This window comes from Rhinoderma darwinii (assembly GCF_050947455.1).
Source record: "Rhinoderma darwinii isolate aRhiDar2 chromosome 2 unlocalized genomic scaffold, aRhiDar2.hap1 SUPER_2_unloc_6, whole genome shotgun sequence".
NCBI classification, from domain to species: domain Eukaryota; kingdom Metazoa; phylum Chordata; class Amphibia; order Anura; family Rhinodermatidae; genus Rhinoderma; species Rhinoderma darwinii.
In genome coordinates this window covers 222,942-249,426 of record NW_027461729.1, presented here as the reverse complement: position 1 = coordinate 249,426, position 26,485 = coordinate 222,942, and the positions used below count along the sequence as shown (strand labels likewise).

At 49.3% G+C, this 26,485-nt stretch overlaps 15 non-coding genes across 15 annotated transcripts; all 15 read right to left on the bottom strand.

Moving 5' to 3' along the window:
• Positions 1-1,227: 1,227 nt before the first annotated feature.
• LOC142681701 (U2 spliceosomal RNA) lies at positions 1,228-1,418 on the bottom strand. The gene has a single exon (XR_012853580.1). It is a non-coding gene; the product is annotated as a U2 spliceosomal RNA (small nuclear RNA).
• A 1,258-nt stretch (positions 1,419-2,676) lies between these two features.
• LOC142681664 (U2 spliceosomal RNA) lies at positions 2,677-2,867 on the bottom strand. The gene has a single exon (XR_012853547.1). It is a non-coding gene; the product is annotated as a U2 spliceosomal RNA (small nuclear RNA).
• A 1,118-nt stretch (positions 2,868-3,985) lies between these two features.
• LOC142681715 (U2 spliceosomal RNA) lies at positions 3,986-4,176 on the bottom strand. The gene has a single exon (XR_012853593.1). It is a non-coding gene; the product is annotated as a U2 spliceosomal RNA (small nuclear RNA).
• A 1,135-nt stretch (positions 4,177-5,311) lies between these two features.
• On the bottom strand, positions 5,312-5,502 carry LOC142681548 (U2 spliceosomal RNA). The gene has a single exon (XR_012853442.1). It is a non-coding gene; the product is annotated as a U2 spliceosomal RNA (small nuclear RNA).
• Positions 5,503-6,626: 1,124 nt separating this feature from the next.
• Positions 6,627-6,817, bottom strand: LOC142681714 (U2 spliceosomal RNA). The gene has a single exon (XR_012853592.1). It is a non-coding gene; the product is annotated as a U2 spliceosomal RNA (small nuclear RNA).
• A 1,137-nt stretch (positions 6,818-7,954) lies between these two features.
• LOC142681680 (U2 spliceosomal RNA) lies at positions 7,955-8,145 on the bottom strand. Its single transcript, XR_012853562.1, has one exon. It is a non-coding gene; the product is annotated as a U2 spliceosomal RNA (small nuclear RNA).
• Positions 8,146-15,112: 6,967 nt separating this feature from the next.
• On the bottom strand, positions 15,113-15,303 carry LOC142681547 (U2 spliceosomal RNA). Its single transcript, XR_012853441.1, has one exon. It is a non-coding gene; the product is annotated as a U2 spliceosomal RNA (small nuclear RNA).
• A 1,128-nt stretch (positions 15,304-16,431) lies between these two features.
• Positions 16,432-16,622, bottom strand: LOC142681724 (U2 spliceosomal RNA). The gene has a single exon (XR_012853601.1). It is a non-coding gene; the product is annotated as a U2 spliceosomal RNA (small nuclear RNA).
• A 1,125-nt stretch (positions 16,623-17,747) lies between these two features.
• Positions 17,748-17,938, bottom strand: LOC142681644 (U2 spliceosomal RNA). The gene has a single exon (XR_012853529.1). It is a non-coding gene; the product is annotated as a U2 spliceosomal RNA (small nuclear RNA).
• A 1,124-nt stretch (positions 17,939-19,062) lies between these two features.
• On the bottom strand, positions 19,063-19,254 carry LOC142681709 (U2 spliceosomal RNA). The gene has a single exon (XR_012853587.1). It is a non-coding gene; the product is annotated as a U2 spliceosomal RNA (small nuclear RNA).
• Positions 19,255-20,380: 1,126 nt separating this feature from the next.
• LOC142681546 (U2 spliceosomal RNA) lies at positions 20,381-20,571 on the bottom strand. Its single transcript, XR_012853440.1, has one exon. It is a non-coding gene; the product is annotated as a U2 spliceosomal RNA (small nuclear RNA).
• A 1,122-nt stretch (positions 20,572-21,693) lies between these two features.
• Positions 21,694-21,884, bottom strand: LOC142681545 (U2 spliceosomal RNA). Its single transcript, XR_012853439.1, has one exon. It is a non-coding gene; the product is annotated as a U2 spliceosomal RNA (small nuclear RNA).
• Positions 21,885-23,009: 1,125 nt separating this feature from the next.
• On the bottom strand, positions 23,010-23,200 carry LOC142681544 (U2 spliceosomal RNA). Its single transcript, XR_012853438.1, has one exon. It is a non-coding gene; the product is annotated as a U2 spliceosomal RNA (small nuclear RNA).
• A 1,110-nt stretch (positions 23,201-24,310) lies between these two features.
• On the bottom strand, positions 24,311-24,502 carry LOC142681708 (U2 spliceosomal RNA). The gene has a single exon (XR_012853586.1). It is a non-coding gene; the product is annotated as a U2 spliceosomal RNA (small nuclear RNA).
• A 1,126-nt stretch (positions 24,503-25,628) lies between these two features.
• On the bottom strand, positions 25,629-25,819 carry LOC142681543 (U2 spliceosomal RNA). Its single transcript, XR_012853437.1, has one exon. It is a non-coding gene; the product is annotated as a U2 spliceosomal RNA (small nuclear RNA).
• Between the last annotated feature and the right edge of the window lie 666 nt (positions 25,820-26,485).

The window sequence follows — 26,485 nt, the reverse complement described above, 5'->3', positions numbered from 1 at the left end:
TTGCAGCGATTCAGCCTACTCCTAGGCAATTCCATGGGGCCCTGCAGGCTCACACACACTCACAGCTACTAAGCGGGAGGTGAATAAAGGCCGGAGAGGAAGCAAGACAGGATTTGCTTCTTTTGCTTGCACCACAATGCAGTGCTGAAAGAGGAGGAATCGACATAAAAACGCCTTCCTGGCAACGCCCAAATGCCCTCCTGCCGTGCAAACACTGGCAGCAGCAGCAGCAGCAGCAGCAGCAGTAAGTGCATGCCCACTGCCACCCCTTCTCCTTTCACACCTTGTATCAGCTTTAATCCAGTCCAGTGCTGCCTGCTGAGCAGCACTGACCAACACTGCCTGGGCCCAGGCTTTTATCTCTGAGGCCCCATTATGATGTCAGAAAGCTGGCTCTGGCTCCTGAGGTCTCCACTATGACACGTGCAAAGTTCCGTCTGAACTTTATATAAGACGGTGCGGCTCAGTCAGTCACTCAGTGTTGCCTGAGAGGGCAACACTGCAACAGCCGGCCCCCAGGCTGTCTTTTTTTTGCACAGCTAGTTGCCTCCAGGAGGCCACAAGAGGGAGACAAGGGACTGCAAAATGGAAAATAGGCATCCACCAACTTTACAGACAACTTGTTCTCCTTGCTCCTACAACCTCCATCCTTGCACAGTTTGTTATTCTTCCAGGTAACATAGTAACAAATCCAAATTGCTGCTCTCTTTGTAGGCAAGCAAGGGTTTGTTGCAACTGCAATTCTTACTTCTTCTTGAAATGTAGGGACCACAGTACATTCCATCACATCCATCTAGTGTACACAGGTAGGTCCATTGTGACGGGCGGGCGGGCGGGCGGGCGGGCTGGCTGCTTTAATGGCTGTTTGCTGTTCCCCTACTCCACTCCACTATTTGACTATGGTGCTGCATCAATCAGTGGCTGGCTCAGGTGCAGCTCTTTAACCTACCTAGGAGGGAGGGCGGAGAGAAGACAAGGAAGGTGAATGAGCTGTTCCAATGTGAAATGCCGGAAACACAGAAACACAGACGACACAAAACAAGAGGTGGCAATGTATTAATTAATTGCATTTAATAAATTAGCTCATTATCACACATGACTGTACAAATGCATTGTCCAACAGGTGTTGAAATAATGGGATTAAAAGGGGAGATCCCATCCGAAAGACAAAAACAATGGCAAACACAAAAAGCACTTTTGGAATCTGATTTTAGTAAACACATAAGGAAAGGGTGCACCGGTCCTGGAAATACTGCAATACCAGGTCAATGCGTGGAGTGGACAGAGCAAGCTCTATTTCCATCTCCCTGTTCTAAAAATCCATTTAATATATGGTCCCCAGATAGGGGACGTATCAGATATTAAACTGATAAGAACAGATACTACCCTTGATCTTAGCCAAAAGGCCGAGAAGCGATAACCCGAACGGGCCGCGCGTTGACCGAGCCTGCCCAATACTGCTGTTCACCCCTTGCAGCGATTCAGCCTACTCCTAGGCAATTCCATGGGGCCCTGCAGGCTCACACACACTCACAGCTACTAAGCTGGAGGTGAATAAAGGCCGGAGAGGAAGCAAGACAGGATTTGCTTCTTTTGCTTGCACCACAATGCAGTGCTGAAAGAGGAGGAATCGACATAAAAACGCCTTCCTGGCAACGCCCAAATGCCCTCCTGCCGTGCAAACACTGGCAGCAGCAGCAGCAGCAGCAGTAAGTGCATGCCCACTGCCACCCCTTCTCCTTTCACACCTTGTATCAGCTTTAATCCAGTCCAGTGCTGCCTGCTGAGCAGCACTGTCCAACACTGCCTGGGCCCAGGCTTTTATCTCTGAGGCCCCATTATGATGTCAGAAAGCTGGCTCTGGCTCCTGAGGTCTCCACTATGACACGTGCAAAGTTCCGTCTGAACTTTATATAAGACGGTGCGGCTCAGTCAGTCACTCAGTGTTGCCTGAGAGGGCAACACTGCAACAGCCGGCCCCCAGGCTGTCTTTTTTTTGCACAGCTAGTTGCCTCCAGGAGGCCACAAGAGGGAGACAAGGGACTGCAAAATGGAAAATAGGCATCCACCAACTTTACAGACAACTTGTTCTCCTTGCTCCTACAACCTCCATCCTTGCACAGTTTGTTATTCTTCCAGGTAACATAGTAACAAATCCAAATTGCTGCTCTCTTTGTAGGCAAGCAAGGGTTTGTTGCAACTGCAATTCTTACTTCTTCTTGAAATGTAGGGACCACAGTACATTCCATCACATCCATCTAGTGTACACAGGTAGGTCCATTGTGACGGGCGGGCTGGCTGCTTTAATGGCTGTTTGCTGTTCCCCTACTCCACTCCACTATTTGACTATGGTGCTGCATCAATCAGTGGCTGGCTCAGGTGCAGCTCTTTAACCTACCTAGGAGGGAGGGCGGAGAGAAGACAAGGAAGGTGAATGAGCTGTTCCAATGTGAAATGCCGGAAACACAGAAACACAGACGACACAAAACAAGAGGTGGCAATGTATTAATTAATTGCATTTAATAAATTAGCTCATTATCACACATGACTGTACAAATGCATTGTCCAACAGGTGTTGAAATAATGGGATTAAAAGGGGAGATCCCATCCGAAAGACAAAAACAATGGCAAACACAAAAAGCACTTTTGGAATCTGATTTTAGTAAACACATAAGGAAAGGGTGCACCGGTCCTGGAAATACTGCAATACCAGGTCAATGCGTGGAGTGGACAGAGCAAGCTCTATTTCCATCTCCCTGTTCTAAAAATCCATTTAATATATGGTCCCCAGATAGGGGACGTATCAGATATTAAACTGATAAGAACAGATACTACACTTGATCTTAGCCAAAAGGCCGAGAAGCGGTAACCCGAACGTGCTGCGCGTTTTGCTTCTTTTGCTTGCACCACAATGCAGTGCTGAAAGAGGAGGAATCGACATAAAAACGCCTTCCTGGCAACGCCCAAATGCCCTCCTGCCGTGCAAACACTGGCAGCAGCAGCAGCAGCAGTAAGTGCATGCCCACTGCCACCCCTTCTCCTTTCACACCTTGTATCAGCTTTAATCCAGTCCAGTGCTGCCTGCTGAGCAGCACTGACCAACACTGCCTGGGCCCAGGCTTTTATCTCTGAGGCCCCATTATGATGTTAGAAAGCTGGCTCTGGCTCCTGAGGTCTCCACTATGACACGTGCAAAGTTCCGTCTGAACTTTATATAAGACGGTGCGGCTCAGTCAGTCACTCAGTGTTGCCTGAGAGGGCAACACTGCAACAGCCGGCCCCCAGACTGTCTTTTTTTTGCACAGCTAGTTGCCTCCAGGAGGCCACAAGAGGGAGACAAGGGACTGCAAAATGGAAAATAGGCATCCACCAACTTTACAGACAACTTGTTCTCCTTGCTCCTACAACCTCCATCCTTGCACAGTTTGTTATTCTTCCAGGTAACATAGTAACAAATCCAAATTGCTGCTCTCTTTGTAGGCAAGCAAGGGTTTGTTGCAACTGCAATTCTTACTTCTTCTTGAAATGTAGGGACCACAGTACATTCCATCACATCTCTCTAGTGTACACAGGTAGGTCCATTGTGACGGGCGGGCGGGCGGGCTGGCTGCTTTAATGGCTGTTTGCTGTTCCCCTACTCCACTCCACTATTTGACTATGGTGCTGCATCAATCAGTGGCTGGCTCAGGTGCAGCTCTTTAACCTACCTAGGAGGGAGGGCAGAGAGAAGACAAGGAAGGTGAATGAGCTGTTCCAATGTGAAATGCCGGAAACACAGAAACACAGACGACACAAAACAAGAGGTGGCAATGTATTAATTAATTGCATTTAATAAATTAGCTCATTATCACACATGACTGTACAAATGCATTGTCCAACAGGTGTTGAAATAATGGGATTAAAATGGGAGATCCCATCCGAAAGACAAAAACAATGGCAAACACAAAAAGCACTTTTGGAATCTGATTTTAGTAAACACATAAGGAAAGGGTGCACCGGTCCTGGAAATACTGCAATACCAGGTCAATGCGTGGACTGGACAGAGCAAGCTCTATTTCCATCTCCCTGTTCTAAAAATCCATTTAATATATGGTCCCCAGATAGGGGACGTATCAGATATTAAACTGATAAGAACAGATACTACACTTGATCTTAGCCAAAAGGCCGAGAAGCGATAACCCGAACGTGCCGCGCGTTTTGCTTCTTTTGCTTGCACCACAATGCAGTGCTGAAAGAGGAGGAATCGACATAAAAACGCCTTCCTGGCAACGCCCAAATGCCCTCCTGCCGTGCAAACACTGGCAGCAGCAGCAGCAGCAGCAGCAGCAGTAAGTGCATGCCCACTGCCACCCCTTCTCCTTTCACACCTTGTATCAGCTTTAATCCAGTCCAGTGCTGCCTGCTGAGCAGCACTGACCAACACTGCCTGGGCCCAGGCTTTTATCTCTGAGGCCCCATTATGATGTCAGAAAGCTGGCTCTGGCTCCTGAGGTCTCCACTATGACACGTGCAAAGTTCCGTCTGAACTTTATATAAGACGGTGCGGCTCAGTCAGTCACTCAGTGTTGCCTGAGAGGGCAACACTGCAACAGCCGGCCCCCAGGCTGTCTTTTTTTTGCACAGCTAGTTGCCTCCAGGAGGCCACAAGAGGGAGACAAGGGACTGCAAAATGGAAAATAGTCATCCACCAACTTTACAGACAGCTTGTTCTCCTTGCTCCTACAACCTCCATCCTTGCACAGTTTGTTAGTCTTCCAGGTAACATAGTAACAAATCCAAATTGCTGCTCTCTTTGTAGGCAAGCAAGGGTTTGTTGCAACTGCAATTCTTACTTCTTCTTGAAATTTAGGGACCACAGTACATTCCATCACATCCATCTAGTGTACACAGGTAGGTCCATTGTGACGGGCGGGCGGGCGGGCAGGCGGGCTGGCTGCTTTAATGGCTGTTTGCTGTTCCCCTACTCCACTCCACTATTTGACTATGGTGCTGCATCAATCAGTGGCTGGCTCAGGTGCAGCTCTTTAACCTACCTAGGAGGGAGGGCGGAGAGAAGACAAGGAAGGTGAATGAGCTGTTCCAATGTGAAATGCCGGAAACACAGAAACACAGACGACACAAAACAAGAGGTGGCAATGTATTAATTAATTGCATTTAATAAATTAGCTCATTATCACACATGACTGTACAAATGCATTGTCCAACAGGTGTTGAAATAATGGGATTAAAAGGGGAGATCCCATCCGAAAGACAAAAACAATGGCAAACACAAAAAGCACTTTTGGAATCTGATTTTAGTAAACACATAAGGAAAGGGTGCACCGGTCCTGGAAATACTGCAATACCAGGTCAATGCGTGGAGTGGACAGAGCAAGCTCTATTTCCATCTCCCTGTTCTAAAAATCCATTTAATATATGGTCCCCAGATAGGGGACGTATCAGATATTAAACTGATAAGAACAGATACTACACTTGATCTTAGCCAAAAGGCCGAGAAGCGATAACCCGAACGTGCTGCGCGTTTTGCTTCTTTTGCTTGCACCACAATGCAGTGCTGAAAGAGGAGGAATCGACATAAAAACGCCTTCCTGGCAACGCCCAAATGCCCTCCTGCCGTGCAAACACTGGCAGCAGCAGCAGCAGCAGCAGCAGTAAGTGCATGCCCACTGCCACCCCTTCTCCTTTCACACCTTGTATCAGCTTTAATCCAGTCCAGTGCTGCCTGCTGAGCAGCACTGACCAACACTGCCTGGGCCCAGGCTTTTATCTCTGAGGCCCCATTATGATGTTAGAAAGCTGGCTCTGGCTCCTGAGGTCTCCACTATGACACGTGCAAAGTTCCGTCTGAACTTTATATAAGACGGTGCGGCTCAGTCAGTCACTCAGTGTTGCCTGAGAGGGCAACACTGCAACAGCCGGCCCCCAGACTGTCTTTTTTTTGCACAGCTAGTTGCCTCCAGGAGGCCACAAGAGGGAGACAAGGGACTGCAAAATGGAAAATAGGCATCCACCAACTTTACAGACAACTTGTTCTCCTTGCTCCTACAACCTCCATCCTTGCACAGTTTGTTATTCTTCCAGGTAACATAGTAACAAATCCAAATTGCTGCTCTCTTTGTAGGCAAGCAAGGGTTTGTTGCAACTGCAATTCTTACTTCTTCTTGAAATGTAGGGACCACAGTACATTCCATCACATCTATCTAGTGTACACAGGTAGGTCCATTGTGACGGGCGGGCGGGCGGGCTGGCTGCTTTAATGGCTGTTTGCTGTTCCCCTACTCCACTCCACTATTTGACTATGGTGCTGCATCAATCAGTGGCTGGCTCAGGTGCAGCTCTTTAACCTACCTAGGAGGGAGGGCAGAGAGAAGACAAGGAAGGTGAATGAGCTGTTCCAATGTGAAATGCCGGAAACACAGAAACACAGACGACACAAAACAAGAGGTGGCAATGTATTAATTAATTGCATTTAATAAATTAGCTCATTATCACACATGACTGTACAAATGCATTGTCCAACAGGTGTTGAAATAATGGGATTAAAATGGGAGATCCCATCCGAAAGACAAAAACAATGACAAACACAAAAAGCACTTTTGGAATCTGATTTTAGTAAACACATAAGGAAAGGGTGCACCGGTCCTGGAAATACTGCAATACCAGGTCAATGCGTGGACTGGACAGAGCAAGCTCTATTTCCATCTCCCTGTTCTAAAAATCCATTTAATATATGGTCCCCAGATAGGGGACGTATCAGATATTAAACTGATAAGAACAGATACTACACTTGATCTTAGCCAAAAGGCCGAGAAGCGATAACCCGAACGTGCCGCGCGTTTTGCTTCTTTTGCTTGCACCACAATGCAGTGCTGAAAGAGGAGGAATCGACATAAAAACGCCTTCCTGGCAACGCCCAAATGCCCTCCTGCCGTGCAAACACTGGCAGCAGCAGCAGCAGCAGCAGCAGCAGCAGCAGTAAGTGCATGCCCACTGCCACCCCTTCTCCTTTCACACCTTGTATCAGCTTTAATCCAGTCCAGTGCTGCCTGCTGAGCAGCACTGACCAACACTGCCTGGGCCCAGGCTTTTATCTCTGAGGCCCCATTATGATGTCAGAAAGCTGGCTCTGGCTCCTGAGGTCTCCACTATGACACGTGCAAAGTTCCGTCTGAACTTTATATAAGACGGTGCGGCTCAGTCAGTCACTCAGTGTTGCCTGAGAGGGCAACACTGCAACAGCCGGCCCCCAGGCTGTCTTTTTTTTGCACAGCTAGTTGCCTCCAGGAGGCCACAAGAGGGAGACAAGGGACTGCAAAATGGAAAATAGGCATCCACCAACTTTACAGACAACTTGTTCTCCTTGCTCCTACAACCTCCATCCTTGCACAGTTTGTTATTCTTCCAGGTAACATAGTAACAAATCCAAATTGCTGCTCTCTTTGTAGGCAAGCAAGGGTTTGTTGCAACTGCAATTCTTACTTCTTCTTGAAATGTAGGGACCACAGTACATTCCATCACATCCATCTAGTGTACACAGGTAGGTCCATTGTGACGGGCGGGCGGGCGGGCGGGCTGGCTGCTTTAAAGGCTGTTTGCTGTTCCCCTACTCCACTCCACTATTTGACTATGGTGCTGCATCAATCAGTGGCTGGCTCAGGTGCAGCTCTTTAACCTACCTAGGAGGGAGGGCGGAGAGAAGACAAGGAAGGTGAATGAGCTGTTCCAATGTGAAATGCCGGAAACACAGAAACACAGACGACACAAAACAAGAGGTGGCAATGTATTAATTAATTGCATTTAATAAATTAGCTCATTATCACACATGACTGTACAAATGCATTGTCCAACAGGTGTTGAAATAATGGGATTAAAAGGGGAGATCCCATCCGAAAGACAAAAACAATGGCAAACACAAAAAGCACTTTTGGAATCTGATTTTAGTAAACACATAAGGAAAGGGTGCACCGGTCCTGGAAATACTGCAATACCAGGTCAATGTGTGGAGTGGACAGAGCAAGCTCTATTTCCATCTCCCTGTTCTAAAAATCCATTTAATATATGGTCCCCAGATAGGGGACGTATCAGATATTAAACTGATAAGAACAGATACTACACTTGATCTTAGCCAAAAGGCCGAGAAGCGATAACCCGAACGTGCCGCGCGTTTTGCTTCTTTTGCTTGCACCACAATGCAGTGCTGAAAGAGGAGGAATCGACATAAAAACGCCTTCCAGACGAGGCTGGACGCAGCCTGCAGGGCTTAGGGGGAAGCCTCCATGACCTCCCTGGTAGGGAAAGGGTTAAGAGGTGAGGGAGAGTTGGAGGGGAGGGACAAGGAGGAGTCAGGGGGCCGTTGCGGAGCTTCCCGCTGTTATCGGCATTGAGCCGGAAGCAGCGGGAGGAGTGACATAGGGAAAGACAAGCTCCCCGTTGCCCGCGCTTATAACAATGTCGGAGGCTGTATTATTAGAGCGGCTTCGTGCCGCTGCTGTGCACCACGGTCCCGGATGGCTTGAGGAGACCGTGGCTGCATTAACTAGGATCCCGGACGCCGTTTCGCCACGCCAGGCCCGGCGTTCGGGGTCTGTTGCAGGGGACAGGCTCCCCTCCCCCGGCCCCCTTACTAGCATTACTATGGCGGCGGGGGGGGAGTCGGCAACAACCGCTCCTGCTCGGAGCAGGCTGAGAGCGTTGCCGGGGGTGACGGCGACTCAGGCCGGGTCGACCCGTCCCTCCCGGCGGTCTCGACCTCCAAAGCGCCTCAGTCCTGAGGCAGTCCCGCGGACACGGCGTCGCAGAGGGAGCCCGATCTCGGACGCTGCAGGCCAGGCAGCTGGGAGGACCGCCCATTCCCAGGCCCTGCGTCCTGGCAGGAATCCCAAGCCGCGACGGGGTCCGGCGGTAAGCAGGGAGTCGCAGGCCGGGCTCCCTGTCACCCCTCCCCCATCGGATGGAAGATTCGGAGGACAAGGTACGGCCGCCCCGCCTGGTGATGTTCCGGCCAGGGGGCAGGCTTCTTCAGGATCATCGAGACGGACGCCTAGATCTACAGCGACGACGAGGCAACAGGTCCGGTCGGAAGTCTGGGTTCCAGCGGTCGGGCGGCAGGTTGCCGGCCCATCGGTCAGCACTTCATCATCTCCGTTCCGAAGAGGTCGGTGGGAAGGCCAGTCGTCTGCAAGAGAAGAGCTGGAGGAAGGTGAACTGGACGCGTATCGTCGAGGTCAGGATGGTCCGGCTGACGGGAACACAGCGCCTGTGCAGCCCGGTGAGTGTATAACTCCATCATTGTCATATCCAGCGATTTTTATGTCGGGTATTGGCGGGGGGGCTGCTAGCGTCGCATCGGTGGCCGGTAGTGGCGCGGGCGGGCGCGATGGCGCGGGTCTGGCAGACTTAGTGGGTTGCTTGAGAGAGCTGGTCGGGCGTCTAGATAGGGCGGTGGCGCCGGTAGTCACGGAAGTGTCCCCGGCGGTAGTTTGGGAGGGTCCCAGGGAAGTGGGATTGTTACAAGCGCGGCCCGTAACGGCGGTTAGAGAGGCGGTCGCGGTGTCGGTACAGACCGAGGCGCAAAAAGATGGCGATCGGGTGCGTATTGATGATCGCGCTCGTGGGGAGGTGTATGTGTGTTTCGAAGGTCCGTTGGGTGCGCATTTAAAGCAGGAGGTGCGTGAGCGGATCTGGAAGGACGAATATGTAGAGATTTTTTCTCTCTTGCCGCTCGCTAAATTTAATTTGGATAAGAGCAAGCGGGACGAGAGTAAAAAGGACGAGGAGGAACGGCGGCGGTATAGGCTTATCCCGCAGACGTTCGTTAATTGGTCGCAGGCGTTCGCCATATTCGCCAGTGTGATAGGGGAAAAGGCGGCGGAAAATTGTTCGGCGTTGTTTTGTTATTTTGATGCTATTGGGGAGGCTCATAGGGCGTATGGGGGCCAGGCGTGGCTGCGATACGACGAGCAATTCCGTCAGCGGAAAGCGGTTCGGCCGGCGATTCGGTGGGACCAGAAGGATATTGCTCTCTGGTTACGGGTTACGGCTCCGGTTAGGCAGTCCTTTCCCGGGAGCACCGGCCAAGGAGGCCAGTCTAGTCAGGTTGGACAAGGCGGCGGGGGAAAGGCAGGGTTTGCTGGCAATTTAATGAAGGCCAGTGTAAGTTCGGGGCCACGTGCAAGTTCAAGCACGTGTGTTCTGAGTGTAATGGTGCATCACACGGGGCGGCGAAATGTATGCGAAAAAGGAGGTCAGGGAACCAGTCCTCCGCGGCTGGTCAAGGGGGTGTCACCGGTGAGGGTGGAAAAGATGGCCCCTTATCTAAATGAGTATCCGGACAGGGCGGCGGCTAAGTTGCTTTACGAGGGTTTTCGTGTTGGTTTCGTTATTCCCCCGCCTCCTTATGAGGTTCCGGTTACGCGGAGGAATTTAAAATCGGCTTACTTGCATGCCAAGGTCGTGTCGGACAAATTGTTAAAAGAAGTTTCGTTGGGTCGCATGTCAGGGCCTTTTGTTGAGTCGCCAGTAAAAGATTTAGTTGTGTCCCCGTTGGGTATTGTTCCTAAGCGCGAGCCCGGAAAATTTCGTTTAATTCAACACTTATCGTATCCCAAGGGTTCGTCGGTAAACGACGGGATAGATCACGAGTTGTGCTCCGTAGTCTATACCTCATTCGATAAGGCGGTGGGTTTAGTGCGGGCTGCGGGTCCGGGCACGCTGCTAGCAAAAACCGACATCGAGGCGGCGTTCAGGTTGTTGCCAGTTCATCCAGAAAGCCAACGGCTGTTGGGCTGTTTTTGGAATGGGGCTTTTTATGTGGATCGGTGCCTTCCGATGGGGTGTTCCCTTTCTTGTGCATACTTCGAGGCGTTTAGTAGCTTCGTGGAGTGGGTAGCGAGGGGAGTATCCGGGGTCGACTCGTTGATCCATTACTTAGATGATTTCTTGTGCGTTGGCCCGGGGGGTTCGCCGGTTTGCGGTAATTTGCTTTATGCACTACAGAAGGTGGCGAGGGATTTTGGGATCCCTTTGGCGCCAGAAAAAACGGAGGGCCCAGTAGCGACAATTTGTTTTTTGGGAATTGAAATAGATTCGGTGGCAATGGAGTGTCGTCTCCCTGCGGATAAGCTGGGTGCTTTGAGGCTGGAGGTACGGCGGGCTTGTAGACTGAAGAAAATGACGCTGCGGGAGCTTCAGTCGCTGCTGGGGAAGTTGAATTTCGCCTGCCGGATTATGCCAATGGGGAGGGTGTTTGGTAGACGGTTGGCAGCGGCAACGGCGGGAGTGCGTGCACCGCATCATTTTGTGCGGCTCAAGGAGGAGCACCGAGCTGATCTTCAGGTTTGGGATGACTTCTTGGGCCAGTACAATGGTCGCTCGCTGTGGATGGCCCCAGCGCAGGATACGAGTGATTTGAATATTTTTACGGATGCGGCTGGGGCGGGCGGTTTTGGAGCTTACGGGGGAGGTCCGTGGTGCGCAGGTCAATGGCCGGCTAGTTGGGTGTCCAGCGGACTCACGCGGAATCTGGCCCTGCTCGAGCTGTTCCCCATCGTGGTGGCGGCAACCATTTGGGGGGACAGGCTCAGGGATAAGAAGGTTCGTTTTTACTGCGACAACATGGGGGTGGTGCTGGCCATTAATAACATCACGGCGTCCTCTCCTCCGGTAGTTCAATTGTTGCGACATTTAGTGTTGGTATGTTTGTCGTTGAACGCGTGGGTGGTGGCGGTGCATGTGCCGGGGGTACGGAATTGTATCGCTGATGCTCTTTCTCGCTCGCAGTGGGACCGGTCTCGGCAATTGGCACCGGGAGCGGAACGTCTCGGTTTGGCTTGTCCGGAACATCTTTGGGATCTGGTCTCGGTCCCGTAGAACAACTGGTACAAAGGTCTTTGGCACGCACGACGTGGAGTGCTTATTCTGCTTGTTGGAGGCAGTGGGAGGAGTGGGTAAGAGAGTTGGGTGGCGTCAATACGGATAGAGACAGGTTGGTGGCACTTTTGTACTGGTTAGGGGACGCCTGGGAGGCGGGGTTTTCAGTGGCAAAGGTGAACCGGTTCATATCTGCGGTGGCGTTTGGTTTTAAGTTACGAGGCTTTCAGGATGTATCTAAGGAATTTTTGGTGCTACAGGCTTTGAAGGGGTTGCGCCGAGGTAGAGTGGAGGCGGATAGTAGAAGGCCTGTGTCGTTTGCGTTGCTTAGCTCGTTGGGCGGTTCATTAGCATCGGTTTGTCGTTCTTCAGACGAAAGGGATTTGTTTCGGTTGGCTTTTTCGTTAGCGTTCTTTGGGGCATTTAGAGTAGGTGAGTTGGTGTCGCCAAGTACCAAACAGGCAGGGGGGCTGAGATCTGGGGAAGTGAGCTTATTCGCAGATCGGCTGGAGGTATGGTTGCGTCGGTCAAAAACTGACCAATTAGGGAAGGGTAAGCTGATAGTTTTGTTCGCCCTTCCGGGGTCGGTTATGTGCCCAGTAGAGTGCATGCAGGGTTTTAAGCCGCGAGCGGGGTCTCCAGATTTGCCCCTGTTACGTCATGTGGACGGGTCGTTTTTGTCAAGGTTTCAGTTTGGAGCTGTATTTAAAAAATGTCTGACGGCGGTTGGTGTCGCGGCGGGCTCATATTCATCTCATTCCTTCAGGATTGGCGCAGCAACTGAAGCGGGGCGCTGGGGGTTGGATGACGAAGGGGTGCGGCGCATTGGTCGTTGGGAGTCCAACAGATTTAAGTCCTATGTCCGCCCCCATTTGTTATGAGGTTTGTTGTTAACGCTTAAGAAATGTTATATGGTGGTGTCTAATTGTTTTTTCCGTTTCAGATTCGCCTCCGTGTTTGGTGTGGTTGCTGGGTCATTCTTACGTGCACTGGGGGGCTTTGAGGGCGGACGTCCGCCCGGACGGTCGCCAGCTGCGCATTCCGCGACAGGATGCGGTTGTGCATTGGCTGGGATTTAGAGGTAAGTCATGGAGCAGGGTGTTGGCGGAATTCCAGACATATGCCCGGCTGGATAGGGTTCCGGAGGTCTTAGTGTTGCACGTGGGTGGGAATGACTTAGGAGTCCGCCCCTTTCGTGAGTTGGTGCGGGATATCAAACACGATATGTTGTGTTTGTGGGTTTCTTATCCCAAGTTGGTGATAGTGTGGTCGGACATAGTCCCGAGGAAACATTGGCGGTTGGCTAGGTCAGTGGAGAGAGTCAATAAGGCTTGCATTAAAGTTAATCGGGCGGTGTCCCGTTTTGTAGCAAGAAACGGGGGCATTTGTGTGCGGCACAGGGATTTGGAGTCAGGAGTGGGGAACTTCTGGAGGAGTGATGGGGTTCATCTGACCGAGGTTGGCATTGATCTTTGGAGTTTGGCGATAGCAGAAGGAATAGAAAGGGCGGTGGTGGTGTGGCGGAACTCACAGGCTTAAGGTGGTCAAGGCCTGTTTCGCTGTGGCGGGGGGAGTCCTTGAGGCCAGTCAGTACAAAATGGTGGGGGGGTCGCATCGGGGGTATGCGTCACCCAAAAAAGGTACATGGTTGAAGACTTCATCGGGTGTTATCCCTTTGAAGTGGTCTTCTGGTGGAAGGTATATCACTTGAAGGCTTCATCGGGTGTTATCCCTTTGAAGTGGACTTCTAGTGGTCGGTATATCACTTGAGGGCTTCATCGGGTGTTATCCCTTTGAAGTGGACTTCTAGTGGTTGGAGCCATCTGCAGAGGTGAACGGTGCTTCCGAGCTGGTTTACGGCTGGAGGTAATTGGTGGTTTGCAGATGGCTAACTCGGTGTGTTCTAAAATAAAAGGAATATCTGAAAGGGCTTCAAGGACTTCCTCTGCTCGGGTTAATGTTAACGTTAAATTGGTATTTACGATTCTGACCCATGTTGGGTCATGTGAATTATTAGGAGGAATTCTCTGGTGGATTCCTAACTAGTTATCCGAATGTTTCGGATTTAAATTGTTTTTATAAAACTGTGAAATTAATAAACGGCTGCTGTGGCCATTTCACATCCAACCTCGGTGTCATGTGTCTTTTCTAAAGGTGGGGGTGGAGGGATAGGATGGGTAAGGGAAGGTTCATTAATACATGACTCTACTTAGGCAGGTCATGGCAACGCCCAAATGCCCTCCTGCCGTGCAAACACTGGCAGCAGCAGCAGCAGCAGTAAGTGCATGCCCACTGCCACCCCTTCTCCTTTCACACCTTGTATCAGCTTTAATCCAGTCCAGTGCTGCCTGCTGAGCAGCACTGACCAACACTGCCTGGGCCCAGGCTTTTATCTCTGAGGCCCCATTATGATGTCAGAAAGCTGGCTCTGGCTCCTGAGGTCTCCACTATGACACGTGCAAAGTTCCGTCTGAACTTTATATAAGACGGTGCGGCTCAGTCAGTCACTCAGTGTTGCCTGAGAGGGCAACACTGCAACAGCCGGCCCCCAGGCTGTCTTTTTTTTGCACAGCTAGTTGCCTCCAGGAGGCCACAAGAGGGAGACAAGGGACTGCAAAATGGAAAATAGGCATCCACCAACTTTACAGACAACTTGTTCTCCTTGCTCCTACAACCTCCATCCTTGCACAGTTTGTTATTCTTCCAGGTAACATAGTAACAAATCCAAATTGCTGCTCTCTTTGTAGGCAAGCAAGGGTTTGTTGCAACTGCAATTCTTACTTCTTCTTGAAATGTAGGGACCACAGTACATTCCATCACATCCATCTAGTGTACACAGGTAGGTCCATTGTGACGGGCGGGCTGGCTGCTTTAATGGCTGTTTGCTGTTCCCCTACTCCACTCCACTATTTGACTATGGTGCTGCATCAATCAGTGGCTGGCTCAGGTGCAGCTCTTTAACCTACCTAGGAGGGAGGGCGGAGAGAAGACAAGGAAGGTGAATGAGCTGTTCCAATGTGAAATGCCGGAAACACAGAAACACAGACGACACAAAACAAGAGGTGGCAATGTATTAATTAATTGCATTTAATAAATTAGCTCATTATCACACATGACTGTAAAAATGCATTGTCCAACAGGTGTTGAAATAATGGGATTAAAAGGGGAGATCCCATCCGAAAGACAAAAACAATGGCAAACACAAAAAGCACTTTTGGAATCTGATTTTAGTAAACACATAAGGAAAGGGTGCACCGGTCCTGGAAATACTGCAATACCAGGTCAATGCGTGGAGTGGACAGAGCAAGCTCTATTTCCATCTCCCTGTTCTAAAAATCCATTTAATATATGGTCCCCAGATAGGGGACGTATCAGATATTAAACTGATAAGAACAGATACTACACTTGATCTTAGCCAAAAGGCCGAGAAGCGATAACCCGAACGTGCCGCGCGTTTTGCTTCTTTTGCTTGCACCACAATGCAGTGCTGAAAGAGGAGGAATCGACATAAAAACGCCTTCCTGGCAATGCCCAAATGCCCTCCTGCCGTGCAAACACTGGCAGCAGCAGCAGCAGCAGCAGCAGTAAGTGCATGCCCACTGCCACCACTTCTCCTTTCACACCTTGTATCAGCTTTAATCCAGTCCAGTGCTGCCTGCTGAGCAGCACTGACCACCACTGCCTGGGCCCAGGCTTTTATCTCTGAGGCCCCATTATGATGTCAGAAAGCTGGCTCTGGCTCCTGAGGTCTCCACTATGACACGTGCAAAGTTCCGTCTGAACTTTATATAAGACGGTGCGGCTCAGTCAGTCACTCAGTGTTGCCTGAGAGGGCAACACTGCAACAGCCGGCCCCCAGGCTGTCTTTTTTTTGCACAGCTAGTTGCCTCCAGGAGGCCACAAGAGGGAGACAAGGGACTGCAAAATGGAAAATAGGCATCCACCAACTTTACAGACAACTTGTTCTCCTTGCTCCTACAACCTCCATCCTTGCACAGTTTGTTATTCTTCCAGGTAACATAGTAACAAATCCAAATTGCTGCTCTCTTTGTAGGCAAGCAAGGGTTTGTTGCAACTGCAATTCTTACTTCTTCTTGAAATGTAGGGACCACAGTACATTCCATCACATCCATCTAGTGTACACAGGTAGGTCCATTGTGACGGGCGGGCGGGCGGGCGGGCTGGCTGCTTTAATGGCTGTTTGCTGTTCCCCTACTCCACTCCACTATTTGAATATGGTGCTGCATCAATCAGTGGCTGGCTCAGGTGCAGCTCTTTAACCTACCTAGGAGGGAGGGCGGAGAGAAGACAAGGAAGGTGAATGAGCTGTTCCAATGTGAAATGCCGGAAACACAGAAACACAGACGACACAAAACAAGAGGTGGCAATGTATTAATTAATTGCATTTAATAAATTAGCTCATTATCACACATGACTGTACAAATGCATTGTCCAACAGGTGTTGAAATAATGGGATTAAAAGGGGAGATCCCATCCGAAAGACAAAAACAATGGCAAACACAAAAAGCACTTTTGGAATCTGATTTTAGTAAACACATAAGGAAAGGTTGCACCGGTCCTGGAAATACTGCAATACCAGGTCAATGCGTGGAGTGGACAGAGCAAGCTCTATTTCCATCTCCCTGTTCTAAAAATCCATTTAATATATGGTCCCCAGATAGGGGACGTATCAGATATTAAACTGATAAGAACAGATACTACAGTTGATCTTAGCCAAAAGGCCGAGAAGCGATAACCCGAACGTGCCGCGCGTTTTGCTTCTTTTGCTTGCACCACAATGCAGTGCTGAAAGAGGAGGAATCGACATAAAAACGCCTTCCTGGCAATGCCCAAATGCCCTCCTGCCGTGCAAACACTGGCAGCAGCAGCAGCAGCAGCAGTAAGTGCATGCCCACTGCCACCCCTTCTCCTTTCACACCTTGTATCAGCTTTAATCCAGTCCAGTGCTGCCTGCTGAGCAGCACTGACCACCACTGCCTGGGCCCAGGCTTTTATCTCTGAGGCCCCATTATGATGTCAGAAAGCTGGCTCTGGCTCCTGAGGTCTCCACTATGACACGTGCAAAGTTCCGTCTGAACTTTATATAAGACGGTGCGGCTCAGTCAGTCACTCAGTGTTGCCTGAAAGGGCAACACTGCAACAGCCGGCCCCCAGGCTGTCTTTTTTTTGCACAGCTAGTTGCCTCCAGGAGGCCACAAGAGGGAGACAAGGGACTGCAAAATGGAAAATAGGCATCCACCAACTTTACAGACAACTTGTTCTCCTTGCTCCTACAACCTCCATCCTTGCACAGTTTGTTATTCTTCCAGGTAACATAGTAACAAATCCAAATTGCTGCTCTCTTTGTAGGCAAGCAAGGGTTTGTTGCAACTGCAATTCTTACTTCTTCTTGAAATGTAGGGACCACAGTACATTCCATCACATCCATCTAGTGTACACAGGTAGGTCCATTGTGACGGGCGGGCGGGCGGGCGGGCTGGCTGCTTTAATGGCTGTTTGCTGTTCCCCTACTCCACTCCACTATTTGAATATGGTGCTGCATCAATCAGTGGCTGGCTCAGGTGCAGCTCTTTAACCTACCTAGGAGGGAGGGCGGAGAGAAGACAAGGAAGGTGAATGAGCTGTTCCAATGTGAAATGCCGGAAACACAGAAACACAGACGACACAAAACAAGAGGTGGCAATGTATTAATTAATTGCATTTAATAAATTAGCTCATTATCACACATGACTGTACAAATGCATTGTCCAACAGGTGTTGAAATAATGGGATTAAAAGGGGAGATCCCATCCGAAAGACAAAAACAATGGCAAACACAAAAAGCACTTTTGGAATCTGATTTTAGTAAACACATAAGGAAAGGGTGCACCGGTCCTGGAAATACTGCAATACCAGGTCAATGCGTGGAGTGGACAGAGCAAGCTCTATTTCCATCTCCCTGTTCTAAAAATCCATTTAATATATGGTCCCCAGATAGGGGACGTATCAGATATTAAACTGATAAGAACAGATACTACACTTGATCTTAGCCAAAAGGCAGAGAAGCGATAACCCGAACGTGCCGCGCGTTTTGCTTCTTTTGCTTGCACCACAATGCAGTGCTGAAAGAGGAGGAATCGACATAAAAACGCCTTCCTGGCAATGCCCAAATGCCCTCCTGCCGTGCAAACACTGGCAGCAGCAGCAGCAGCAGCAGCAGTAAGTGCATGCCCACTGCCACCCCTTCTCCTTTCACACCTTGTATCAGCTTTAATCCAGTCCAGTGCTGCCTGCTGAGCAGCACTGACCACCACTGCCTGGGCCCAGGCTTTTATCTCTGAGGCCCCATTATGATGTCAGAAAGCTGGCTCTGGCTCCTGAGGTCTCCACTATGACACGTGCAAAGTTCCGTCTGAACTTTATATAAGACGGTGCGGCTCAGTCAGTCACTCAGTGTTGCCTGAGAGGGCAACACTGCAACAGCCGGCCCCCAGGCTGTCTTTTTTTTGCACAGCTAGTTGCCTCCAGGAGGCCACAAGAGGGAGACAAGGGACTGCAAAATGGAAAATAGGCATCCACCAACTTTACAGACAACTTGTTCTCCTTGCTCCTACAACCTCCATCCTTGCACAGTTTGTTATTCTTCCAGGTAACATAGTAACAAATCCAAATTGCTGCTCTCTTTGTAGGCAAGCAAGGGTTTGTTGCAACTGCAATTCTTACTTCTTCTTGAAATGTAGGGACCACAGTACATTCCATCACATCCATCTAGTGTACACAGGTAGGTCCATTGTGACGGGCGGGCGGGCGGGCTGGCTGCTTTAATGGCTGTTTGCTGTTCCCCTACTCCACTCCACTATTTGAATATGGTGCTGCATCAATCAGTGGCTGGCTCAGGTGCAGCTCTTTAACCTACCTAGGAGGGAGGGCGGAGAGAAGACAAGGAAGGTGAATGAGCTGTTCCAATGTGAAATGCCGGAAACACAGAAACACAGACGACACAAAACAAGAGGTGGCAATGTATTAATTAATTGCATTTAATAAATTAGCTCATTATCACACATGACTGTACAAATGCATTGTCCAACAGGTGTTGAAATAATGGGATTAAAAGGGGAGATCCCATCCGAAAGACAAAAACAATGGCAAACACAAAAAGCACTTTTGGAATCTGATTTTAGTAAACACATAAGGAAAGGGTGCACCGGTCCTGGAAATACTGCAATACCAGGTCAATGCGTGGAGTGGACAGAGCAAGCTCTATTTCCATCTCCCTGTTCTAAAAATCCATTTAATATATGGTCCCCAGATAGGGGACGTATCAGATATTAAACTGATAAGAACAGATACTACACTTGATCTTAGCCAAAAGGCCAAGAATGCGATAACCCGAACGTGCCGCGCGTTTTGCTTCTTTTGCTTGCACCACAATGCAGTGCTGAAAGAGGAGGAATCGACATAAAAATGCCTTCCTGGCAACGCCCAAATGCCCTCCTGCCGTGCAAACACTGGCAGCAGCAGCAGCAGCAGTAAGTGCATGCCCACTGCCACCCCTTCTCCTTTCACACCTTGTATCAGCTTTAATCCAGTCCAGTGCTGCCTGCTGAGCAGCACTGACCAACACTGCCTGGGCCCAGGCTTTTATCTCTGAGGCCCCATTATGATGTCAGAAAGCTGGCTCTGGCTCCTGAGGTCTCCACTATGACACGTGCAAAGTTCCGTCTGAACTTTATATAAGACGGTGCGGCTCAGTCAGTCACTCAGTGTTGCCTGAGAGGGCAACACTGCAACAGCCGGCCCCCAGGCTGTCTTTTTTTTGCACAGCTAGTTGCCTCCAGGAGGCCACAAGAGGGAGACAAGGGACTGCAAAATGGAAAATAAGCATCCACCAACTTTACAGACAACTTGTTCTCCTTGCTCCTACAACCTCCATCCTTGCACAGTTTGTTATTCTTCCAGGTAACATAGTAACAAATCCAAATTGCTGCTCTCTTTGTAGGCAAGCAAGGGTTTGTTGCAACTGCAATTCTTACTTCTTCTTGAAATGTAGGGACCACAGTACATTCCATCACATCCATCTAGTGTACACAGGTAGGTCCATTGTGACGGGCGGGCGGGCGGGCGGGCGGGCTGGCTGCTTTAATGGCTGTTTGCTGTTCCCCTACTCCACTCCACTATTTGACTATGGTGCTGCATCAATCAGTGGCTGGCTCAGGTGCAGCTCTTTAACCTACCTAGGAGGGAGGGCGGAGAGAAGACAAGGAAGGTGAATGAGCTGTTCCAATGTGAAATGCCGGAAACACAGAAACACAGACGACACAAAACAAGAGGTGGCAATGTATTAATTAATTGCATTTAATAAATTAGCTCATTATCACACATGACTGTACAAATGCATTGTCCAACAGGTGTTGAAATAATGGGATTAAAAGGGGAGATCCCATCCGAAAGACAAAAACAATGGCAAACACAAAAAGCACTTTTGGAATCTGATTTTAGTAAACACATAAGGAAAGGGTGCACCGGTCCTGGAAATACTGCAATACCAGGTCAATGCGTGGAGTGGACAGAGCAAGCTCTATTTCCATCTCCCTGTTCTAAAAATCCATTTAATATATGGTCCCCAGATAGGGGACGTATCAGATATTAAACTGATAAGAACAGATACTACACTTGATCTTAGCCAAAAGGCCGAGAAGCGATAACCCGAACGTGCCGCGCGTTTTGCTTCTTTTGCTTGCACCACAATGCAGTGCTGAAAGAGGAGGAATCGACATAAAAACGCCTTCCTGGCAATGCCCAAATGCCCTCCTGCCGTGCAAACACTGGCAGCAGCAGCAGCAGCAGTAAGTGCATGCCCACTGCCACCCCTTCTCCTTTCACACCTTGTATCAGCTTTAATCCAGTCCAGTGCTGCCTGCTGAGCAGCACTGACCACCACTGCCTGGGCCCAGGCTTTTATCTCTGAGGCCCCATTATGATGTCAGAAAGCTGGCTCTGGCTCCTGAGGTCTCCACTATGACACGTGCAAAGTTCCGTCTGAACTTTATATAAGACGGTGCGGCTCAGTCAGTCACTCAGTGTTGCCTGAGAGGGCAACACTGCAACAGCCGGCCCCCAGGCTGTCTTTTTTTTGCACAGCTAGTTGCCTCCAGGAGGCCACAAGAGGGAGACAAGGGACTGCAAAATGGAAAATAGGCATCCACCAACTTTACAGACAACTTGTTCTCCTTGCTCCTACAACCTCCATCCTTGCACAGTTTGTTATTCTTCCAGGTAACATAGTAACAAATCCAAATTGCTGCTCTCTTTGTAGGCAAGCAAGGGTTTGTTGCAACTGCAATTCTTACTTCTTCTTGAAATGTAGGGACCACAGTACATTCCATCACATCCATCTAGTGTACACAGGTAGGTCCATTGTGACGGGCGGGCGGGCGGGCGGGCTGGCTGCTTTAATGGCTGTTTGCTGTTCCCCTACTCCACTCCACTATTTGAATATGGTGCTGCATCAATCAGTGGCTGGCTCAGGTGCAGCTCTTTAACCTACCTAGGAGGGAGGGCGGAGAGAAGACAAGGAAGGTGAATGAGCTGTTCCAATGTGAAATGCCGGAAACACAGAAACACAGACGACACAAAACAAGAGGTGGCAATGTATTAATTAATTGCATTTAATAAATTAGCTCATTATCACACATGACTGTACAAATGCATTGTCCAACAGGTGTTGAAATAATGGGATTAAAAGGGGAGATCCCATCCGAAAGACAAAAACAATGGCAAACACAAAAAGCACTTTTGGAATCTGATTTTAGTAAACACATAAGGAAAGGGTGCACCGGTCCTGGAAATACTGCAATACCAGGTCAATGCGTGGAGTGGACAGAGCAAGCTCTATTTCCATCTCCCTGTTCTAAAAATCCATTTAATATATGGTCCCCAGATAGGGGACGTATCAGATATTAAACTGATAAGAACAGATACTACACTTGATCTTAGCCAAAAGGCCGAGAAGCGATAACCCGAACGTGCCGCGCGTTTTGCTTCTTTTGCTTGCACCACAATGCAGTGCTGAAAGAGGAGGAATCGACATAAAAACGCCTTCCTGGCAATGCCCAAATGCCCTCCTGCCGTGCAAACACTGGCAGCAGCAGCAGCAGCAGCAGTAAGTGCATGCCCACTGCCACCCCTTCTCCTTTCACACCTTGTATCAGCTTTAATCCAGTCCAGTGCTGCCTGCTGAGCAGCACTGACCACCACTGCCTGGGCCCAGGCTTTTATCTCTGAGGCCCCATTATGATGTCAGAAAGCTGGCTCTGGCTCCTGAGGTCTCCACTATGACACGTGCAAAGTTCCGTCTGAACTTTATATAAGACGGTGCGGCTCAGTCAGTCACTCAGTGTTGCCTGAGAGGGCAACACTGCAACAGCCGGCCCCCAGGCTGTCTTTTTTTTGCACAGCTAGTTGCCTCCAGGAGGCCACAAGAGGGAGACAAGGGACTGCAAAATGGAAAATAGGCATCCACCAACTTTACAGACAACTTGTTCTCCTTGCTCCTACAACCTCCATCCTTGCACAGTTTGTTATTCTTCCAGGTAACATAGTAACAAATCCAAATTGCTGCTCTCTTTGTAGGCAAGCAAGGGTTTGTTGCAACTGCAATTCTTACTTCTTCTTGAAATGTAGGGACCACAGTACATTCCATCACATCCATCTAGTGTACACAGGTAGGTCCATTGTGACGGGCGGGCGGGCGGGCGGGCTGGCTGCTTTAATGGCTGTTTGCTGTTCCCCTACTCCACTCCACTATTTGAATATGGTGCTGCATCAATCAGTGGCTGGCTCAGGTGCAGCTCTTTAACCTACCTAGGAGGGAGGGCGGAGAGAAGACAAGGAAGGTGAATGAGCTGTTCCAATGTGAAATGCCGGAAACACAGAAACACAGACGACACAAAACAAGAGGTGGCAATGTATTAATTAATTGCATTTAATAAATTAGCTCATTATCACACATGACTGTACAAATGCATTGTCCAACAGGTGTTGAAATAATGGGATTAAAAGGGGAGATCCCATCCGAAAGACAAAAACAATGGCAAACACAAAAAGCACTTTTGGAATCTGATTTTAGTAAACACATAAGGAAAGGGTGCACCGGTCCTGGAAATACTGCAATACCAGGTCAATGCGTGGAGTGGACAGAGCAAGCTCTATTTCCATCTCCCTGTTCTAAAAATCCATTTAATATATGGTCCCCAGATAGGGGACGTATCAGATATTAAACTGATAAGAACAGATACTACACTTGATCTTAGCCAAAAGGCCGAGAAGCGATAACCCGAACGTGCCGCGCGTTTTGCTTCTTTTGCTTGCACCACAATGCAGTGCTGAAAGAGGAGGAATCGACATAAAAACGCCTTCCTGGCAATGCCCAAATGCCCTCCTGCCGTGCAAACACTGGCAGCAGCAGCAGCAGCAGTAAGTGCATGCCCACTGCCACCCCTTCTCCTTTCACACCTTGTATCAGCTTTAATCCAGTCCAGTGCTGCCTGCTGAGCAGCACTGACCACCACTGCCTGGGCCCAGGCTTTTATCTCTGAGGCCCCATTATGATGTCAGAAAGCTGGCTCTGGCTCCTGAGGTCTCCACTATGACACGTGCAAAGTTCCGTCTGAACTTTATATAAGACGGTGCGGCTCAGTCAGTCACTCAGTGTTGCCTGAGAGGGCAACACTGCAACAGCCGGCCCCCAGGCTGTCTTTTTTTTGCACAGCTAGTTGCCTCCAGGAGGCCACAAGAGGGAGACAAGGGACTGCAAAATGGAAAATAGGCATCCACCAACTTTACAGACAACTTGTTCTCCTTGCTCCTACAACCTCCATCCTTGCACAGTTTGTTATTCTTCCAGGTAACATAGTAACAAATCCAAATTGCTGCTCTCTTTGTAGGCAAGCAAGGGTTTGTTGCAACTGCAATTCTTACTTCTTCTTGAAATGTAGGGACCACAGTACATTCCATCACATCCATCTAGTGTACACAGGTAGGTCCATTGTGACGGGCGGGCGGGCTGCTTTAATGGCTGTTTGCTGTTCCCCTACTCCACTCCACTATTTGAATATGGTGCTGCATCAATCAGTGGCTGGCTCAGGTGCAGCTCTTTAACCTACCTAGGAGGGAGGGCGGAGAGAAGACAAGGAAGGTGAATGAGCTGTTCCAATGTGAAATGCCGGAAACACAGAAACACAGACGACACAAAACAAGAGGTGGCAATGTATTAATTAATTGCATTTAATAAATTAGCTCATTATCACACATGACTGTACAAATGCATTGTCCAACAGGTGTTGAAATAATGGGATTAAAAGGGGAGATCCCATCCGAAAGACAAAAACAATGGCAAACACAAAAAGCACTTTTGGAATCTGATTTTAGTAAACACATAAGGAAAGGGTGCACCGGTCCTGGAAATACTGCAATACCAGGTCAATGCGTGGAGTGGACAGAGCAAGCTCTATTTCCATCTCCCTGTTCTAAAAATCCATTTAATATATGGTCCCCAGATAGGGGACGTATCAGATATTAAACTGATAAGAACAGATACTACACTTGATCTTAGCCAAAAGGCCAAGAATGCGATAACCCGAACGTGCCGCGCGTTTTGCTTCTTTTGCTTGCACCACAATGCAGTGCTGAAAGAGGAGGAATCGACATAAAAATGCCTTCCTGGCAACGCCCAAATGCCCTCCTGCCGTGCAAACACTGGCAGCAGCAGCAGCAGCAGTAAGTGCATGCCCACTGCCACCCCTTCTCCTTTCACACCTTGTATCAGCTTTAATCCAGTCCAGTGCTGCCTGCTGAGCAGCACTGACCAACACTGCCTGGGCCCAGGCTTTTATCTCTGAGGCCCCATTATGATGTCAGAAAGCTGGCTCTGGCTCCTGAGGTCTCCACTATGACACGTGCAAAGTTCCGTCTGAACTTTATATAAGACGGTGCGGCTCAGTCAGTCACTCAGTGTTGCCTGAGAGGGCAACACTGCAACAGCCGGCCCCCAGGCTGTCTTTTTTTTGCACAGCTAGTTGCCTCCAGGAGGCCACAAGAGGGAGACAAGGGACTGCAAAATGGAAAATAAGCATCCACCAACTTTACAGACAACTTGTTCTCCTTGCTCCTACAACCTCCATCCTTGCACAGTTTGTTATTCTTCCAGGTAACATAGTAACAAATCCAAATTGCTGCTCTCTTTGTAGGCAAGCAAGGGTTTGTTGCAACTGCAATTCTTACTTCTTCTTGAAATGTAGGGACCACAGTACATTCCATCACATCCATCTAGTGTACACAGGTAGGTCCATTGTGACGGGCGGGCGGGCGGGCGGGCGGGCTGGCTGCTTTAATGGCTGTTTGCTGTTCCCCTACTCCACTCCACTATTTGACTATGGTGCTGCATCAATCAGTGGCTGGCTCAGGTGCAGCTCTTTAACCTACCTAGGAGGGAGGGCGGAGAGAAGACAAGGAAGGTGAATGAGCTGTTCCAATGTGAAATGCCGGAAACACAGAAACACAGACGACACAAAACAAGAGGTGGCAATGTATTAATTAATTGCATTTAATAAATTAGCTCATTATCACACATGACTGTACAAATGCATTGTCCAACAGGTGTTGAAATAATGGGATTAAAAGGGGAGATCCCATCCGAAAGACAAAAACAATGGCAAACACAAAAAGCACTTTTGGAATCTGATTTTAGTAAACACATAAGGAAAGGGTGCACCGGTCCTGGAAATACTGCAATACCAGGTCAATGCGTGGAGTGGACAGAGCAAGCTCTATTTCCATCTCCCTGTTCTAAAAATCCATTTAATATATGGTCCCCAGATAGGGGACGTATCAGATATTAAACTGATAAGAACAGATACTACACTTGATCTTAGCCAAAAGGCCGAGAAGCGATAACCCGAACGTGCCGCGCGTTTTGCTTCTTTTGCTTGCACCACAATGCAGTGCTGAAAGAGGAGGAATCGACATAAAAACGCCTTCCTGGCAACGCCCAAATGCCCTCCTGCCGTGCAAACACTGGCAGCAGCAGCAGCAGCAGCAGCAGCAGTAAGTGCATGCCCACTGCCACCCCTTCTCCTTTCACACCTTGTATCAGCTTTAATCCAGTCCAGTGCTGCCTGCTGAGCAGCACTGACCAACACTGCCTGGGCCCAGGCTTTTATCTCTGAGGCCCCATTATGATGTCAGAAAGCTGGCTCTGGCTCCTGAGGTCTCCACTATGACACGTGCAAAGTTCCGTCTGAACTTTATATAAGACGGTGCGGCTCAGTCAGTCACTCAGTGTTGCCTGAGAGGGCAACACTGCAACAGCCGGCCCCCAGGCTGTCTTTTTTTTGCACAGCTAGTTGCCTCCAGGAGGCCACAAGAGGGAGACAAGGGACTGCAAAATGGAAAATAGGCATCCACCAACTTTACAGACAACTTGTTCTCCTTGCTCCTACAACCTCCATCCTTGCACAGTTTGTTATTCTTCCAGGTAACATAGTAACAAATCCAAATTGCTGCTCTCTTTGTAGGCAAGCAAGGGTTTGTTGCAACTGCAATTCTTACTTCTTCTTGA